Source organism: Bos taurus, chromosome 5 (genome assembly GCF_002263795.3).
Source record: "Bos taurus isolate L1 Dominette 01449 registration number 42190680 breed Hereford chromosome 5, ARS-UCD2.0, whole genome shotgun sequence".
NCBI classification, from domain to species: domain Eukaryota; kingdom Metazoa; phylum Chordata; class Mammalia; order Artiodactyla; family Bovidae; genus Bos; species Bos taurus.
The window spans coordinates 86,183,773-86,205,257 of NC_037332.1; the positions used below are offsets into that span (position 1 = coordinate 86,183,773).

General features: G+C 35.3%; 1 protein-coding gene across 14 annotated transcripts in view; it reads left to right on the forward strand.

The window, feature by feature from the left end:
• Nucleotides 1–21,485, forward strand: part of SOX5 (SRY-box transcription factor 5) — a 1,174,568-nt gene that overhangs the window by 727,132 nt on the left and 425,951 nt on the right.

Genomic DNA, 21,485 nt, shown 5'->3' on the forward strand with positions numbered 1-21,485 from the left:
TCTTGGAAACAAGCTTCTTGACATCTTCTCTTCTGAAGTTGGTGAACCTTCCAGTCTAAGTTTTTGAGAATTGTGCTTCTGATAAGCAGATTTCGTGGGCAGCCTTAACTATTCTCTTTCACACCATTTCTTTCTTTCTTTTTTTTTTTTAATCACTCAAATCTGTCACCAAAATATGCTTCTTTTGATAGGACAAAAATGGATGTGGTAATGTTTCTGTTGGATCAGTTAACTGGAATAATCGGCTAATGACACCTCAAGCAGGCAGGATTTCTTGGCTCTTGTCTTGTCCTAGGAAGGATTTGAAACAACAGAGTAGTTTTTCAGCTCAGTTACAACTCAAGCAGAACTTTTTTTAAAAATTAAAAAAAAAAAAATTTTTTTTAGAACTGTTATTAAACAGACAGTGGATAGTACACTCCTGAGATGCGGAAGCAGGCCAGCCCCAAAGGAGAGGCCATGATCCCTCTTGGCTTCCCCTTTTTACACTTCCTGTTTCCTTGTGGTTCTGCCCTGTGCAAAATAGGGCTTGTGCCCACCACCAGTCAAGAAAGAGAATGCAAATTGGTGTATGCTCAAGGCCAGTCAGGAAAGGGGGCATGTCCGGGCACATGCAAAATAGGGCTTTTACATATTCATCTAGGTGGGTGTAGACCGAGACTTTTAATTGACAGTTGCAAGTTACATAACACCAGGCTGTATTGTGCATGTCTTTCCCATAATTCAGTCTGTTATAATCAGATATATGTAGGTAATACTTATGAACTCTTAAAGGGCTCCTGGCTGCCTAAGGTTACTTGAGGACACAGCTGAGCCTTAAGGGAGTACTGCTAAAGTTGGAGAAAAACTTGTAGTTAGTTTGTATCCATTGTGTGCCTAGGGCACATGCAACAGGAGTTGAAAAAGTCTCTCTGGTTTTTCTAGCATATCTGTGAGCTCTCCAGGGTGTGTCTGCAGTGGGATTTAGAGATCAGTTGGTGTTCCTTTCGTCTAGGCCACCCCTCCTTGCTCATGCCTAACTTAACTACCTAACACTTTGAAATGAAGTACTATAGAAAAAAGCATAGAATTTTGAATAGACTGAACATAATCTAAAAATTAAGTTGTCCACATGGGGATATTGATCAAAAGTAGATTAAACCTGTTAATTGAGAATATTTTATATCTTTATAATATTTACTTTTCCCATATAGATGGCTCTTTGCCTGAAAAACATAGCTTATTTTTTCCTCCCCTTCTACTGCATATATAACAGGCTCAGGTCCTATAGTAAAGAAAAAGAAATAAACTTTTAATGTAGATTTCTTCTAATTGATAAGAGAAACTTTCTTCTTAACACCTGTTTACTTCTTGGAACATGTATCACTGAATACATTATTGAACATGCCTTTGTAAAGAGAATCTATAAATGTGATGCTGAAGAATTCAAGTCCAGATTCAATCAAATCCAATAAAATAAAAAATAAAAATATGGTAGTAAATATGGATTAGCTATTACAAGTCATCCTAGTGTTATGGAAATATTACATTGATTATGTATATTGATTACTTTTGATTACCTCTTATCCTTACTGAATCTGTATCCTCATCTAGTACCTAACAGGGCTGATATGCAGAGGCTAAGTACTACCATATGGCTATAGAGGTTACTGATCACCAGCATCCATGTTACTTGGTTCATGCCATGCTATACTCCCTAGTGAGATATTTTAATTATCATTTTTAACTGCATATTGTGAGGATTAAGAGAAATAAAATATTACATATAATATTGTCAGAGCAGCATACAAAAGTATATCATTTGTCAGGTTTTCAAAGTGCATTTATTTATAAGAAAATTGGGATAAGGAAATGGGTTTTATATAGTTTCTTAAAAATATTATTGGATGAAAACAGATTTATTTTGGTAAAACGGTGTATGGCATTGAGTATTGATCTTTAAACAATGTAATATGATTATAAACATCTCAAGATTTTAAAACAGCACTGTAATTACTTTCCTAGGTATAGATTACTATTCACCATTTACATTTACTATTCATCTTCATATTTAACTGGATCTTGAGATGGAGTTTTCAAAGGAAAATGTTTATGGAACCTATCAGTAAATTGCCAATTATATTATGAGATTGCATGTGAAGTATTTCTTATTATATAAGAGAGGAGTGCTAGAGAAGATAATGTCAGGGACCAACTATGAACCACTCTACTATAATTTGAATATTAAGGAGATGATAAAAATCATACTAATGTAGAACTTGCTTTCCACTAGTATTGAATTTACTCAGTAAATTAATTCAGATATAACACATAGAATTATTAAAGCACTTTATGCATTCTTGGTGTGTGAAATTCCATTGAATTTTACCTGTAGCAAAGAGCCAGTGCTTATGTGTGAGGTTATAATTGTAGTTTGTGGCTATGTTATGAAAACAGTATATACCTATGATAATTGTACAAATTCAAATCCTTGGTAACATATATGTGATAATTTGATATGATACATGAGTTTTCTATTTATTTCATGAGATAAGGATTTTAAAAATGTAAAATTGAACTATATGAATTTTAAAATATGAGTTTATCCAAGCTTTTGTTAGGTTGAAAATGATGACCATATTGAAGTATAAATTATTGAATGTCCTAAAGTCAATAGTAATAATTTAAATATTTTTAACAAATCTTTCTGATATAAACATTCTGTGAATTCCTGGATACATTTTTTTTCAATTTTTTCTCTTTATATTTAACATTATAGCAAATATTCACTTATCCTGTAAGATTATATCAATTGAAAGGTTAGGTTATGGATAGCCTGTTAGTTCTGGACCTTATAAATGTTATAATATTTCTCCGTTGCACCTGATATAAACATGAATCATTTTTACTCATAACTGAGGAACTTCTGATAGAGAAGAAAGCATTACCTCAGTACTTTTGGTGTGTTCAAAAAAAGTTCACCTTAATTTGTCAACTTATATAAGATTTGTATTTTTAGCTTCAAATATTTTATTCTACATACTGTCTTTTATATAATTTTTTTTATGTTAAATTCTGATTCTGGGTAGAAAACATCCAGGAAGGCTTACCACAAGTTCCAGAGGCTAAGACAGCAATGATTGTGTAGTATATCTAATTACCTGTGTAATTACACTGATATGACATCCTTCATATGTTTCATCTCTGATGTTAAATTCGTATCAGAAGTTTGATATATCTGCTACCTTTATAAAATTTTATGATCATTAAAAAATACAAACACACCTAAATATTTTATCTAGATACAGTTCAATAAATATTCATCAAACATATTCTATAACCAGAGCCTATTTAGTTGGCATTTCAGAGAAATAATGGAGAAGGAAATGACAGGCCATTCCAGTATTATTGCCTGGAGAATCCCATGGACAGAGGAGCCTGGCAGGGTACAATCCATGGGGTCACAAAGAGTTGGACATGATTGAGTGACTATCACTCACTGGGGGAAATAATCTCCCTTAACAGCCTTCATTTGGATGGTAGAAAAGTTCATGTAAATATCACCAAAGTAAATAATGAAGCAGCTACAGTAGATCCTCATGTAATTGCCTTGAGCTCAAAGTAGGGAAAAATAAATTCAAACCAGAAAAACAGAAGAAAGTTTCATAAAGGTGCTGATTTCTGAACTGGGTCTGGAGGTTGGTTGTATAAGCTCTTGGAGCCCCTGGCCTAGGGTTGCAAGATTGAGCTCTGACATGAACCAAACTATATAATCATGCTCAACTTTGGACTTACAAGAATCTTCTGTGACTAAAACGTAAGGTATAAAATACACAAGCTGGGGACAAGCTGTGGAGGGTCCCAAACAATAGGATTGACTAGTAGGCAATGGAAAAGTTAATTTTTCAGCCTGGAGTGGGAATTGCATGATGGGCTTTACGTTAACATATTTTGGGGGCATTTGCTTCTTAATTTAATAACTTCTGATAACTCTGCAGCATACTCATGCTAAATAACTCAGGTACTTTGTTGGTATTCAGGGGATGTTCATTAAATAATTCGACCTTAATCAGACCTCCTGGCTATTTTGTTGTCGAGTCACTTAGTGTGTCAGTCACTTAGCCATGTCTGACTGTGACCCCGTGGACTGTAACCCACCAGGCTCTTCTGTCCATGGGATTCTCCGGACAAGAATACTGGAGTGGCTTGCCATTCCCTTCTCCAGAGGATCTTCCTGACCCAAGGATCAAACCTGGGTCTTCCGTGTTGCAGGCAGATTTCTTTACTGTCTAAGCCACAGGGAAGCCTACTCCACCACTTACCTAGTTACTTAAGTATTGATTCCCATCTCTACCCTTATCTCTGGGTGCTCTATGTCTCTCTACACTTCTTTCTGTGCTTTTCTGTCTTGCGTGTGTGTGTGTGTGTGTCACTGTTATCACCTCATCCTTTAATTATCTCTTTAGGTGTTATCTGCTTTCTGATGCCTTTTTTGACTGACTTAGAAAGTTATTTACTTCCTCCATGACTTTCATGACATCTTCTTTCTACATCTGTTTACAGTATTTCTCACAGCTGTGTCTTATCAGGTTGTGATGTCACTAGTCTGAGTACATCAGCTATGATTTAATCATCTTTATTTCCTTATACCAAATATAGTATCAACACTCAAGAAATGCTTGTTGAATTGGATTTGAATTTTCAAACAGGGTAGATTTTATGGCCATTGAATATATATATATATATGTATATATATATATATGTATTTATTTATGGTGGGGTCTATCTGACACAGTCACATATGAATACTGTAGAAACCATCATTTGTCAGTAGTATTTGACTTTCTCTGAAATATCAATATCATCATCTACAGACTGGTTTGAACTTCCACTTCATATATGAAGCTAAATGTAGTAAATTGGAGAAATATACATAAGGCACACGTGACCCATGAATGTAGCCGGATTTCCTGTTCTCTTTGTACTCATATGAAACAGAGTTGTTTTTTGTTGTTTTTTCTTTTTGGACACAAAACCCTGGGTTTATTTTGTGGGTTGTTAGTTCTAAATTTAAAGGGAAAATACATAAGCACTGTGTGTGGATAGTTTCAAAACAAGTATCTTTTGAGGAATCTTGGTAATATTCTTGTATTCTAAATGCTATATTGATTATTCATGGCAGCATGGCATTAGACATTTTGTCTTGTTATTTTTTTATCTTTCTGCTTCCTTTTTTCCTTTTATTTATTTATTTATTTGTTTTTTAATCAAGACTGAATAGGTAACTGTGTTGGCAACCACCACACTGGGTGGGATTCAGAAGGAGGTGTACTAGAAAGGAGTGAAAACAAAGGTAGCTTTGGTCTTTTTTAAGAAGGAACACAGTAGCTAGTTTATAGGATTATTCATCTCTGAGAAAAGTGTGGGCTCAAGGAGAAAGGGTCCGGTATGCCTACTAGTCTTTTTTTTTTTTTTGCCCTGCAGACTATAATCATTTTTGTGCTCCTTGCCTTTAATGAAATAATTGTTAATATGCTGGAAGTCAGCAATTGCTGTTTTGGATAGAATGAAGGAGTTTTACTTTGGAAAAAATAAATTAGTAATGGAGTGGCAAGGAAGAAAAGACAGAACAGCTTTTCTGTTTTCCGGTTTGGATTCTGCTAGTGGCTTTGCTGCCTTGCCTGCAGTGATGGGTATTGCCAGAACTTAGGGAAAAACAAAGCTAAAATGGCAACATCTCTTAGGAAAATCTGTAAGATTGTAAGAAGGCTGGGTGCTTGTGGGAAGTGGGAGTTGGAGAGCAGATGCCTTTGGTCTGAGTTTCAGTCCTCACAGTCTGTTTGCTTTCTTGCTTTGAAATATTTTTTGTTTCTACCTCCTTGGTTTACAGGGAGCTGGGGAGGCTCGTTTTTGTTGTTGTTTTGAAATGTAAGTTTGCCAACAAGTGAAACAGAAAATAACTGCTGTGACAGACATGTCCCCTAAGACCTTTGCTTCTAAGGGAAACACCTCTGCTTCATGTTTAAAAACAGAGGCCCCAGCATTGGAAAACCAGATTCTTTTTGTCTGCAGTGCAATATGAAAATGTAAAATTGTCCCTGTGGAATTTTTACTTTTTTTTTTTTTTAAAGGTCATATCAACTTTGAGGTCTTGGAGCCATAGTTTCACTGCTGCTGTGATTCACATTGTTTTCTTTCTTTTTTTATCTTTTTTTAATTCTTAGGGCAGACATTGTGCTAGTGGTGTGCCAGTGGTGAACAGCTGCTTTAAATTCTACTTATGAACGGAAATTTGAGGTTTTTTAAAATGTTCTTATTTAATCACGATCAGACCTCCTCTGATTGATGCACTGCTCCTGTTGATTATTTTTGGACTTCTTTATTAGGCTTCTTTGGCAGTACAGAGCGATTTTAAGTTAATTCCCTTTGAAAGGGTATATTAGGTGGATGGTGTACCAGTAATTGTTTACACACTGTAGAAGCAAGAGTCATGTATGTATTTGGACAGTCAAAAATTATTTCATGTGTCAGACACTGTATTAGCCCAAGGTGCACAGCAAGAAGAAAATATACACGGTCTCTGTCTTTATAAAACTGCCATTATAAATATTGCTTCTACCTAGTTATCTCTTCAATCTTTTTAATATATTATTTTTACAACACATACTGTTAGCCTTTATCAGCATTGTTTATAGACCCCATCTTAATGAACAAGATACTTTTGATTTGAATCATGCTGAGGAACATACCCTTTGAAGTTAAGTGAAGTCACTCTGTTGTGCCGGATTCTTTGCGACCCCATGGATAGTAGCCTGCACCAAGCTCCTCCGTCCATGGGATTTTCAAGGCAAGAGTACTGGAGTGGGTTGCCATTTCCTTCTCCAGGGAATCTTGCCAACCCAGGGATCAAACCCAGGTCTCCCACATTGTAGACAGACGCTTTACCGTCTGAGCCACCAGGGAAGTCCTTACAAATTGTTTATTCTGAGTCCCTCAAAGTTAATATGGACATTTAAGTCTAGGTGAAGAAAAATTTTTTTTTCAGATTTGCCCACTAATATACTTATTTTCTCCAATTTATAGACAGTTTTTGACAGGGGTATCTCTTAAAGGATAGGATCAAACCAGTGGCATTCATGTTTTCTTTTGGCTCTTCATGAGATGATTTCATGGAAAAAACATCAAGAAGTTTCTCCTTCCGATTCATATGTAATCTCCATGAATGTTTTGATTCCTGTAGTCAACTAAGATCTAAATAAAAATGGGAAATAGGATGCCGGAAGCGAAATGTTATTGATCCATGCTGGGAATTTTATTTCTTTAATTCTTCTTATTACTCAGTTAAAGAATGACCTGAGTAGGCTACCTGAGTCCTTTAAAGATCAGACTAGACAATCCTAAAGTCTTGGAATGTATACTGAAGATCACCTTCAACTGAAATACAAGTAACATATGGGAATCAGGGAATTGTACCTCAGATATATGAAAATTAAGTGGCACATTATTGGAAATAAGGCTTCTTTTCTATCACTGTGGTAGAATAGTTTTATTATATTAGAATATTCCTGTTTGGAAATGTATTACAATTAATGCTTTTATACCCTCCTCTTTTTTTTTTCGTTTTGCAGCAAAAATAAGAAAAACTTTCAGAAAAGAGAAAATGCCTTAAGTGAATAGACCTTTGGGCAAAAAGGGTGCTGATTAAATAAATGCGAATATTTGACAACAGGGCTACAGACAATAGATTAGATTTATAATAGAGTCTATTAATCACGTATGGGATTTTCTGGGACAGTTTTAATGTCAAATATTATAATAAACCATTCAAATTATCCCATGGTTTCAGCATTTTGGAATCTAATTTTCCAGACTGTCTTACTCATTCATAAGTGGTATAAATATATTTGCCAGAAGATATGTCATTTTTTTGGGTAGGTTTGTTTTTTGTGAAAGTTTGTGTATTTAAGCCATGTCATAGAAATCGGCAGTAGAAATAATGTAGTGTTTAAAAGCGCAGACTCTGGGACCAAAAACTCAGAAATGAATTCTGCCCTGACGCCTACTAATTGTGCAACTTTGGACAAGTCACTTCAGCTCTGTCCCTTGGCTTCCTTAGCCATAAATAGGGGTAGGATTAGTGACTGCTTGTACAGTGACAAAGATTAGATTAGTCAGGTACATCGGAAGATTGGTAGTTAGGTAGATAGAATAACAGAGAGTCGTTTCATTTTGTGTGATGTATTAGGTAAGTGTCCACTTTGTTTCTGCCTCATTTGAGTGAAAGAACCATAGCTAAAATGACAGCAACACTGACATATTCTGGGATACTTCTCATATCAGATACTCTGTTCACTGTTAGATTCACGTTAAAGCAAACATCACAATCTGATGGACTGGCTGTAGTGTATGTTGCTTTTCTGTTGATTTTACTAGATTTTTACTAATGTTAAAATTTTGGAGATTTCTTCTAAAATTCCAGATTTCGGGGTTTTCCTCTTTATTAGATGTTTTGACAATGTTGAGCCAGAAGTCGCCCCTGAAAACTGTGAGCCTGAGCAAGGTCACAGCCACCACTTTAGTTTGGGCGTGTGCTCTGCAAATGGCCACCATCTTCCTGTGGCCAGGACTCCACACACTGCAGGCATTTGCACAGTCATATTCTTTGCTCAGTGATACTACCTGTCTTGGGCCTCTAATTCTCTGGAGCTTTGTGACATCCTGCAGTGCATCCTGATTTTTAATCGAATTTTTAAAATAATGTTGATTTTAGGCAAAATATTTAATTGATGATTTAGGGAGCATTAAAGAGTCTGCCTTCAGTCCAGGAGACCCAGGTTCAATCCCTGGGTTGGGATGATGCCCTGGAGAAGGAAATGGCAACCCACTCCAGTATTCTTGCCTGGAAAATCCTATGGATGGAAGAGCCTGGCAGGCTACAGTCCATGGGGTCACAAAGAGTCAGACACAACTGAGCGACTTCACTTTAGGGAGATAAAACATTTGAAAACTGTGATCGGATACAGCTGAACTTTCGTATGTACCATATGCTTACACCTAGGACTATGCTTAGCCAAAAAGAACCAGATTCATTACCTGAAATGAGTTATAAGGTACAATTTTTATTCTGAGTTTTTGATTGATCCTAAGATGATGTTGATTACTTTTTTTTGGTGTTTAGTTGCTAAGTCGTGTTTGACTCTGTTACGATCCCACAACTACAGCCTGCCAGGTTCTTCTGTCCATGAGTTTTCCCAGGCAAGAATACTGGACTGAGTTGTCATTTCCTTCTTGAGAGAATCATTACTAGCTTCAGGGTTTTTTTTACTTACTATTAGTTCTTTGTAGTAGATTAAATGATACTTGGAGGGAAATAAGATGTTAAAATTGTATGCCCATTTTACCTCAAATTAAACGTCTCTTGGAACCATATGCTTTAAAGTACTTTAAGTAAAAAATATTCTATAAAAGACCCTAAAAAATTGTTACAAGTGGGCAAACAAAGTCAAGGAAATTACTATGGTTGTATTGTTAGTAAATACAAAATGTACTCATCATCTGTCTATATTTATATTAAACATAAATACATGCTAATGACTTGGAGAAGGAAATGGCAACCCACTCCAGTGTTCTTGCCTGGAGAATCCCAGGGATGGCAGAGCCTGGTAGGCTGCCGTCTATGGGGTCGCACAGAGTCAGGCACGACTGAAGCGACTTAGAAATGCTAATGACTAGAAAGAAGAATGAAGAAAGGTTAATCATTTCAAGTCTACTATTAGTCTTACAGTGTAACTTAAATTACTTATTACCAGTTTTGTACTATTGTGTTTAAAACTATTTTCAAATATTTTTCATTTACATATTTTAAATATTAATAAAACATTTATATAATTTGTGTATTTTATAAAATATTCACATTATCAGTTACTGTGTCATAAAGAATGATCCATAATCCCGTAGTAGATGTCCAGTCAGTTGGTTCTCATGAAACTTCTTATTTAAACTATTATAATTTCCATTTTCCAACATTTTCTAATTTGACCTTGCTGCTAAGTCACTTCAGTCGTGTCTGACTCTGTGCGACACCATAGACAGCAGCCCACCAGGCTCCCCCATCCCTGGGATTCTCCAGGCAAGAACACTGGAGTGGGTTGCCATTTCCTTCTCCAATGCATGAAAGTGAAAGTGAAGTCACTCAGTTGTGTCCAACCCTCAGCGACCCCATGGACTGCAGCCTTCCAGGCTCCTCCATCCATGGGATTTTCCAGGCAAGAGTACTGGAGTGGGGTGCCATTGCTTTCTCCGAATTTGACCTTAGGCCAATTCAATTCTGTTGCTCACCATAATATATACCATAATATAAGTTATTAACAAACCATACCCGTTCTTTTTAAAAAGAATAAAATCTTAGCTTTCAAAGGAACTATAAAAGTCAACTAGTCCAGGCTTTTAGAGGTATGTATGCTTGAATCCTCTCATTAGCATTTCTGATATGTGATCTAACTGTCTTCTGTTTGGGTGCTTAAAGTATTGTGATGTTCAGTATCCCAGGAGACAAGCATTTTTGGTTGACTCTGACAGTTGGAAGGTTCTTTTAACACTAAGCCTAAATGCAATTTCTCTTAATTTCTCCTTTTAACTCTTCTTTTATTATATCACTGTAGATATTTTGTATATTATATAGCATTATAATTATCTTTTTATATGCTAACTTCCACAAGATAGGGCCCCTGGCAAGGAGTAGACACTCAGTAAATATTAAATGAATGAGTGAATAGTTCAGCCTCTGTCCTCTAAAACCACATGATATAAAATCCAAAAATTATTTCTGCCACAGCAGAAGGTTACCTTTCAATAATTTTCTTTGATCTGTATAGAGAGCTGTATGTGCCCATAAATAGCATGCAAAAAGAATCCATGTATAAAATTCTAGAAGTTAATACTTCTTTAGATACTCAAAAATCCATGATAGAAATCCCCGTAAGCAGAAATTGCCACCCGGCTTGGTAAAAATGTTTAAAATCTAAACTTTAGTCATTACTCCAGGAATGATGCCCATGTTAACACCGAAGTGGGAATTCTAACAATACATTCCTTGATAATACTCTGGTTTCAAGAATCAGGAATTCTACATGGATTATTTATTAGAAAACATACTTTACCCAGGGTTTGTCATTAAAACAACATTGCTAATATTAAAGTTCAACAAGCGATATAATTTAAATGTAATTTCCCTTAGAATATAATTCTTTACTGTTTTTTATATTTGCTCACAGTACCCCATAATATGAAAGAGAGTTTACATTTCTTGACAGTACTATGACATCAGATCAGATCAGTCTTGTCCGACTCTTTGCGACCCCATGGATCACAGCACGCCAGGCCTCCCTGTCCATCACCAACTCCCGGAGTTCACTGAGACTCCTTATGACTATGACATCAGTGCTTATTAATTCTGAGTAGTTTCTAAATACTCCATGAGCTGAGGGGATATAGTCCATATGGCAGGTAATTGGTGATGTTTAAACTTATCTGGATGGCTTTCCCAGGTGGCTCAGTGGTAGAGAATCTGCTTGCCAATGCAGAAAATGCAAGGGATGCAGGTTTGATCCCTGAGTTAGGAAGATCCCCTGAAGCAGAAAATGTCAACCCACTCCAGTATTCTTGCCTGGAAAATCCCATGGACAGAGGAGCCTAGCGGATTACAGTTCATGGGGTCAGAAAGAGTCGAACATGACTGAACACACGTGGAAAGTTCTTGATATCACTCCATTCTGAAGTAGCTATTATTTCAGTTTGCTTTTTGATGATAGCCAGTAGAAATCTACCTAGAACTCCACATTTTCTTTTGGTTTTCTTCTGCCAAATGATTGATGGAGCATTCTAACTCAGTTGTTTCCTCCTTGAGTTTTTGTGGTTACATTCACTTACTTTAGAACATTTATTAGCAAAGCGTTTTAGGTGAACCACATGGTCATTTTGGGAATGCGTATGGCTGAAATTATTGATGATAATTGATAGGGAAGGAACAGTGTTAATCAACTCTTTTGGTAGCTAGTTACAGAAATTGACAAGTTCTTACTAGTTTTTCTTTTGACTCTTGTCATAGCTAGATTTTTCAGGTTAAAAATCATCCTTTAGGATATAGCCTTATGATCCTCAGATAGTCATTAAAAAATTCTTGGTATAAATCTAAGCTAAACTCTTGAGTTTCTTACAGTGCTAGTATATCAAGTTCAGTGATACAGTATGCCTGTGTCCCACATTGGTTCTTTACAATAAAAGTCCAGTTTTTTTTTTGATCTGAAATTCTTAAGTCCTACTATAGAATGGGGAAATTATGTGGACAGCAGTTTTTAATGAAACTTTTGAAATGACTGAATCTTATAATAACATGTCCTACTCTCCTTTATCCTAAGAGGATTCAATTTACCCTTAAAAAGGGGTGGAAGGAACCTATTTGATGTGAGCTGTTTGGAAATAAATTTCATGCAGCAAAAACCATATTCTGAATTCCTAGCAGTGGGGTGAGGTTTTGGTACACTGGTGATTGAAAGACTGCTAGCTTAGCTCTTGGGTTACCCAATAGTGATTTCTTTTAACTTAGTTTGAAAGTAAAATTATTTGAAAGTGCGGAAAGCTGCAGTACTGATAGAACTGCAAAAAATTTGAGTGGAACTCAAATACTCACTTTTCCCTCAAGATGCAGAAATCTTAGTCTTGCACAGTAAGTTCTAAATCTATTTTTTTAATTCAAAAATAAAAAAGTTGGCTGTATAGGTATATTAAAATAACTTTTGGCTCTTTAACATAGGTCCAAATATATTAAACACAGATGGTTTCTCATAGCTAATTAGATTGTGTCTTACCCTAACCTTAACTATGCTTTACAACTAAGTGATTTAAATTATATTCAGTTCAAGTCAACTCAATTCTAAATAACAGTAATAATAAATAACATTATTTATACATGCAGTATGTTTTGTACAATGCTCCATCCTTTTAGATGTACTCATTTATTTCTCTCAAAACATGTAACTAAAATTTCCTATAGTGAAAAATTGAAGACATAGACAGGATAAGTAACATGGTCAAGATCATAGAGCTAGGAAATAGCATAACTAAGACTCAGCCCAGATTTTATCTAATCAAAGCTCATGTTCTGAAATGTTGCCCTCAAACCTCCATTCTGGTTTATTACACACTGTGCTAGATCTTGTATTCAGTTAAAAAATGAGTGATAGTGTTTGTAATTCAAAGAGCTTACAATTCAAAGGGAGTAATTCACAAAACAACTCATGAAAATGAAAATCCAGAATTAGTGAACTTAGGTTGATTTTGGTTAAAAAGTTTCTTCTGAATGAAAAGTCCATTAGATGGATCTCACTATTGAAGATACTGGAAAAGGTCAGTTTTCATTCCAGTCCCAAAGGCAATACCCAACGAATGTTCAAACAGTTGCACAATTGCATTCATCTCACACGCTAACAAAATAATGCTCAAAATTCTCCAAGCTACCCTTCAACAGTGAACCGAGAACCGAGAACTTCCAGATGTTCAAGCTGGATTTAGAAAAGGCAGAGGAACTAGAGATCAAATTTCCAACACCCATTGGATCATAGAAAAAGCAAGAGAATTCCAGAAAAACATCTGCTTCTGCTTCATTAACTATGCTAATGCCTTTGACTGTGTGGATCAAAACAAACTGTGGAAAATTCTTAAAGAGATGGAAACACAAGACCACCTTACCTTTCTCCTGAGAAATCTGTATGTAAGTCAAGAAGCAACAGTTAGAACCAGACATGGAACAACAGACTGGCTCCAAATTGGAAAAGGAGTACATCAAATGCTGTATATTATCACCTTGCTTATTTAACTTATATGCAGAGTACATTGTGTGAAATGCTGGGCTGGATGAAGCACAAGCTGGAATCAAAATTGCCAGGAGAAATATTAGTAACCTCAGATATGCAGATGACACCAACCTTACGGCAGAAAACAAAGAACTAAAGAGGCTCTTGATGAAAGTGAAAGAGGAGAGTGAAAAAGTTGGTTTAAAGCTCAACATTCAGAAAACTAAGATCATGGCATCCAGTCCCGTCACTTCATGGCAAATAGATGGGGAAACAGTGGAAACAGTGACAGACTTTATTTTGGGGGGCTCCAAAATCACACAGATGGCGACTGCAGCCATGAAGTTAAAAGACACTTGCTTCTTGGAAGAAAAGTTATGACCAACCTAGACAGCATATTAAAAAGCAGAGACATTACTTTGCCAACAAAGGTCCGTCTAGTCAAAGCTATGGTTTTTCCAGTAGTCGTGTATGGGTGTAAGAGTTGAACCATAAAGAAATCTGAGCACTGAAGAATTGATGCTTTTGAACTGTGGTGTTGGAGAAGATTCCTGAGAGTCCCTTGGACTGCAAGGAGTTCAAACCAGTCCATCCTAAAGGAAATCAGCCCTAGCTATTCATTGGAAGGACCGATGCTGAAGTTGAAGCTCCATTACTTTGGCCACCTGATGGGAAGAACTGACTCATTGGAAAAGACCCTGACGCTGGGCAAGATTGAAGGCAGGAGGAGAAGGGACTACAGAAGTTGAGATGGTTGAATGGCATCATCAACACAATGGGCATGAGTTTGAGCACACTCCAGGAGTTGGTGATGGACAGGGAAACCTGGCGTACTGCAGTCCATGGGGTCGCAAAGAGTTGGACACGACTGAGTGATTGAACTGTACTGAGTATTGGAGATAAAGACAGAAATGTGAGATTTTTGTATTTAAATCTAGAATTCTCAAGTGGATCACTTAGTATAATAAAAAGTTGTTCTAAATTTGGACAAAGATAAAAATGAATAGACGTGAAGTATAAGGACAGATTTTAAAAACAACTTTATTAATGATAGTCATAATTGATTATTAAATATCTTCATCCTTGGGAATTAATAATTTCTTATGATTTACTGTTTTTATTACATATTTTGAAGTTTTCATTATAACCTCAATATCTGTGCTTCTTCCATTTAATTTTATTTTCTATACCATTATAAAAAATAAAAATTGAAATATCTGCTTCTAGATATACTTCAAGGAAATTCAGAGTTCTAAATTGGTTTAAAGTTGCTTGTTTGGTCAAATCAGTATCTATTTAACTAAACCTAAGTTGAATTGACCTAATAAATTCAAACCACTAAACATTGAATATATCATGGAATATTAATAATTGAGGATCTTCTGTTACTTTTATATTGGTGGAAACAAACTACTAATAAAAAGTTTTTTGCAGTCAGCTTATCCATTCTGCTCCCCCTCTGTAATTTTTTAAAAGACTATGTATTTAAAAAAATTTTTTTAAAGATTATATAATTAGCACCAACAATAGTTGATTTCATAGGAAATGAAATGATCTTGAACTCTGAGGATGGAAGAAACACATATTTTAACAATTAATGATAATTATTTTGGAGATTGTTCCACAAATTATTTACAAAGCTTGCAAGTCCTTTAGAAGTTTCCTCAAATAAACTGGAGCTTAAGTTGCCTTCCCAAAGTTTCACTTGTATGAACAAGACTGAAATTCTGGATCATACTGTTCCAGACTGAACTATCTTGGCAATATGATAACATGTATTATTTTTCTAAGCGTTTAAATGGAGAAATCAGTAATATTCAAAGTAAGAAATTGATAACCTAACACGGGGAACATATCCTGGGAGAACAGGATATCATCTGCCCTATGTATACATTAGGAATGAGCTGTGATTCTGTACAATGTTTACTTTTAGAACAATCATTATATAGTTGCTTATCATGGTTCCAAGAAAATGGTATTGCAAAGAAGATGCTAAAAAAAAAGGTAAATAACCTAATGAAAAAACGGAGAAGACAAAAGATTTACTTGGTCTTTGTCTAAGAACAGTGTTCAATAAAAGCTTGCATTCCAATAAAAACAACACAAATTATTAATATATTTCTAATTCTTTGGGGAAAAAATTCAGTTTTAGAGTATACATTTGTATTTATTCATAAAAAAGATGTTCCATAATGAAAATGTGATAATAATTGGGTGAGGTTTAGCTCAGAATTCTAGTTCAGCCACTTTCTAAATGCAGGACTTTTATCAACTAAAGTAACAGCTCTGAGTCAGTTTCTACAGGTAAAATGGAGTCCGTAATAACTGTTTTGTAGAGTTTTAAAAAAATTATTTGAGATATAATTATTTGAGATATAATTTACACTGTCCCACTTAGTGTACAATTCAGTGGTATCTGGTATATTCACAGTTATTCAGTTATCACAACTTAGTTGTATTTTCTTCGTTCTAAAATCCATCTTGTACCCATTAGCAGTGACTCTGCATTCTCCTCCATCTCCACCATACCCCTATCCTAGAAAACCACTGATCTACTCTCCTTATAAATGGATTTGCTTACTCTTGACATTTCATGCAAATATAAGCATACCATATGTATCTTTTTTAAATTTTTTATTGGAATATAGTTGATTTACAATGTTAGTTTCAGGTGTACAGCAAAGTGTATCAGTTATACATATACATATATGCACTCTTTTTTTAGATTTTTTTTTCCCACACAGGCCATTACAGAGCATTGAGTAGAGTATATGTGTCTTTTCTTAAACTGGCTTCTTTCACTTAGCATAATGTTTTCAAGGTTCATTCATGATGTAGCATGTATCACTACTTCATTCCTTTATATTACCAAATACTGTTTCATCATATGGATATGCCAGGTTTTGTTTTTCCAGTCATTAATTGGCAATATCGGCAGTAGTTCTGTTTGGGGGCCATTATGAATAATACTGCTATGCACATTTGTGTGCAAGTTTTTGTGTGTAGGTAGTTTCATTTCTCTTGGGTGTATACCTAGGAGGTGAATTTCTGAGTCATGTTCTTCGTCTATGTTTAACCTTTTAGAAATTGGCAAACTTTTCCAAAGATATCACACAATTTTGTATTCCTGTGAACAACCTATGGTGATTCCCATGTATTCACATTCTCGCCAACAGTTATTATTGTCTGTCTTCTTAATTTTAGGCATCTTAATGAATTATTAGAAGTATTATACTGTGGTTTTGGTGTATGTTCACCTAATGGCTAATAATTTTAAGCATGTTACATGTTTACGGATTATTTGTATATCATCTTAGATGAAATGCATATTCAGATCTTTCATCCATCTTAAAAATGAATTACATGTCCTTTTATTGCAAGAATTGTTTAATAGTTCTTTCAGTATTTACATATACATACAGGAATAGTTAGAATTCTTTATACATTTATTCTAGATACAGCTCCCTTATCAGATATAAAATTTGCCAGTATTTTCTCCCATTCCTTGGGCTGTCTTTTCACTTTCTTCCTATTGTCATGTCCAGCACAAAAGTTTCTAATTTTGAGGAAGTACAATGAATCTATTTTTTTTTCTCTTGTCTCTTATGCTTTGGTATCAGATCTAAGAAATCATTGCCTAACTTGAGGCCATCAAGTTTTTTTCCTGTGTTTTCTTCTAATAGGTTTATGATTTTAACTCTTATATTTAAGTCTGTAGTTAGAGAGTTGTTATGATGACCAGAAAATGTATATTTAAAGTATCTAGCACAGTGACTGGTACATATCAGCGCACTATTAGTGAGTCATCCAATGCCTCTCTGAAACGAAAGTGAATAAGTATGTCCTAGAAAGTATCTTATTTCCCACTCATAGTGTTATTATTCTTAATGCTTTCTGCAATGATATATGGTGGCTCTAGTGGTAAAGAACCCACTTGCCAGCGCAGGAGACATAAGAGACATGAGTTCGATCCCTGGATTAGGAAGATCCCATGGAAGAGGGCACGGCAACCCACTCCAGTATTCTTGCCTGGACAATCCCCATGGACAGAGGAGCCTGGTAGGCTGCAGTTCCGTGGGGTCACAAAGAGTCAGACATGACTGAGCGACTAATACACAATGCCCTGATCTCCCACATTGGAGGCAGATTCTTTACCATCTGAGCCACCAGGGAAGCTCATATAACAAGTATACATTATTTTAAATATCACTTCCATAGAGATTTGAATCATTATAAGTTTTTATCAATAAGTTATTTATAGTAATTAGAATGCAAAGAGATGGAAGCAAAAAGAGCAAGCTTGAGCAGATTAAGGTTCTGTTGCTCATTTAGGTAAAAGTTTGTAAACATGAAGACATGTTACATTATAATCAGAATATTCTCTTTGGAAAACGTATTGAATTTGAGGAAATTTGGTTTATATATGATAATCATTTAAATTACTATTAATTTTCTTAAGATGTCACAGAGTTGTGGTGTCTTTTGTGGTTTTATTTTTCTTTTTTAAAGTAATATGTTAGTGCATGTTGTGAATAGCTGATAGATGATCTGCAAATGTTTCTGGAGAGTTTAGTAAGTAAATTAAAGAAAGGCAAGCTGAGACGTTCAAGATGGTAAAGAAGTGAATTTTTAAAACATTGCTCCCTCTTACAATGGAGTATATATTTTTTTCTCTGTACCCCACTTTCTTCTGAATGACTGTTCTTCTGCCATTATGACAGTGAAGGTGTTGTCTTTGATACACTTGAATATGCTCAGCTTGTTTCTTAAGAACCCAATATTTATTAGAAAGGGATTATTTAGTTATTTCTGGAAATAGACTGCCACATGAAGCAAGTTGGTATATGCATGGCTGTTTCTCTAGTACCTACCCCAGCCATGGGTGTGGCAAGAGATGGGCTCTGAAAGCAACTGTAGTTCTTTAAAAATTATGTTTTGTATTCTGAATATACATTTCATGTTAAATATAAAAGTATACAGATTGGTGAAGGAATCACAGTTTACCTCATATAAAAAAGGATAATCCTTTTAGATCATTAACAGAGCAGTGTGAAGAAGCCTTGCACTGAAGCTGCAGCAGTCTATGGATAAATAGAGGATTTAATAACATTCAAATATTTGTCCCAACCTCGGAGGACATCCTGAGATAGAGCTAACTTTACAGATCATACAGCTCTCTCTCTTTGGGTTCTGGTGGCTCTTGCCCAGGGATTTCCTTGGCCTTTTAATGTGTTTCTCTGACTCTTGAACTAGTGCAGTTAACGGTAGCTCTGAGTGAGATTTGGCTTTAGTCCTTTATAAATAATGTCAGCATAGTATGTAGGAATGACAAATCTGAAAATAGGAAATGCATATTTAAATCTCTGGAAAATCTGCCCCATGGTTTGATGTTCTTAGACATGTGAGAGCCAGGTTTTGAAAGGATTAATTAGCTCAGTCTAAATGTCTTTCAAACTTCAGAAGCATTTCTCACAGTTGTTACACACTCTTGAGTGTGCCCGTAGCCAATTCCCTTCATATTCTAAGGAAACCCATTCTTTAAAATGTAAGATACATACCTTTGACTTCAGCATTTATTTTATCTCAAATACACTGTGCTGTCTTTTAAAGGAGTGTGTCATTTTCTAGAGTCTTTAGCAGAAATAACTATCTTGCAATTAAAAACAATTGATAGTATTTTGGTAAAAAAGAATCCAAAACAAGTAAGTTTATATAGCTGTTAAAAATGTTTTCAGGAAACTGTGTGTGGATGGTTTCATGGAGTGAAAACTAGTATTTTAAGAAGTCTTTAAATGATCATGCCTCCATAAATGTGCCATCAGCAAAAAAACAACAACAAAATAGCAAAACAAAAAAAAAAAAAGAGGAGGGAAGAGAAGGCTGGGGAGGATTCTGTCCCCTTTGGAACACAAAGGTCTTTCAGTTGTGGGTGATTGGAATGGGGGTGTTTGGGTAGTGGAAAAAAATGTTCTAGCATGTGGTAATGAGGTTAAAAAAAAAAACAGCAATGGATGATTACTTTTCTCCATCAAGGCTCCTTTATCCTCATAAGCTCAGACAGTGGTCAACATGTTAGACACCCCTCCCTGTTTTATCCATCCCTTAACTGTGTTCTTTGACAGGACTGGTTTATACAGCTGGGCCTTTGTTCAGCTTTGCGGGAAATACTACAGAACAGCATAATATATGGCAGAACACCTATAAAGTGGTAGATGGTAAACACTCTGATCCTATGCAGGATTCCACCTTGAAAGTCTGCTTTTGTTTGATTAGTTTTTCTTTTAGGGATTTGTAAAGTGAACACTTCTAAAACTTTTGTGTTTTTTTGTAATAAAGATTTTATGGTGATACAAGAAAATTGATTGTGTTAATCAGTAAAATTTCTTACCAGGTATAATTTTAATAAACAAAACTGAAAGGCGCTCACCTATCTTACTGACTATAATTTTAGTCTATAATTAGACATTTCTATTATAGAGACATAGTATTTTAAAGAAGATTTAACATGGTGTACACTTAGCCATAGAATTGACTGAAAAGAGAAAGCAAATAGGAAAAGGTATTGATTTCAAAATTTATCTATATAACATACTCTAAATTTTTTTTTAAATTTTTTTTAATTTTATTTAATTTTTAAACTTTACATAATTGTATTAGTTTTGCCAAATATCAAAATGAATCCACCACAGGTATACATGTGTTCCCCATCCTGAACCCTCCTCCCTCCTCCCTCCCCATTCCATCCCTCTGGGTCGTCCCAGAGCACTAGCCCCAAGCATCCAGTATTGTGCATCGAACCTGGACTGGCATCTCGTTTCATACATGATATTTTACATGTTTCAATGCCATTCTCCAAAAATTTTTTTTTAAAGACAGAATTTGTTAGTGACGTTACTGTTAGCCCAATTTTTAATCTAGTGTAAACCTTATACTGGAAACTTCTTGTGTCTTTATACTAGTCATACCTTTCTAAGAGTTTGATGAATTTCTTCTCTATAGTTTATGCCATATCTTTTGAATTTTTATTTCAGAAGCAGTAAACTGGTAGCCTTTACATTCCTACTGAATAGTTTGTACCCATTTATAGAAAAGAGCTAACATTCCAAAGTCATCCACAGTGGCAGTATGAATCATACTTTTAAAGCATTTTTCCCCCTAAAAACAACAGAGAATGTGCTAAAACCAGAAAGATTAATGGGGGGAGAAGATAAACAGTTAAGACGTAAAATGAGTTTAGAGGTCAAGCTAGAAAAATAAGAAAGCTTATGGATTTAATTCATATTCATCCAAGCAAAGAAGCTTTGGCATGAAAGGGACCAATGAAGAGGCTCAGCATTCTTAGAGCATCAGCCATAGCTGCATCCTGCTGTTTTGGAGTTTGGGTTGATAGATGCTCAGCATCTTTGGCACTGCACCTTCCTTTTGGACTTTTCTTGATTATTACGCCAAATTCTTCATTTTGCCTGGAAGTTCAGAAAACTTGTTTTGCCTAGTATGCCTATCTCTCACATCAGAAGCTATTGTTGTAGGAAGGATTTGTGCACTATATATGTGTTTTTTGCTGTCTCTTTTGAATATAAATATTTTCCAATTTATTCATTTTTTTCAACAGCTGTTATAGAAACAGGCTGAAGTCAAGTCTGTATGGGGTATGGA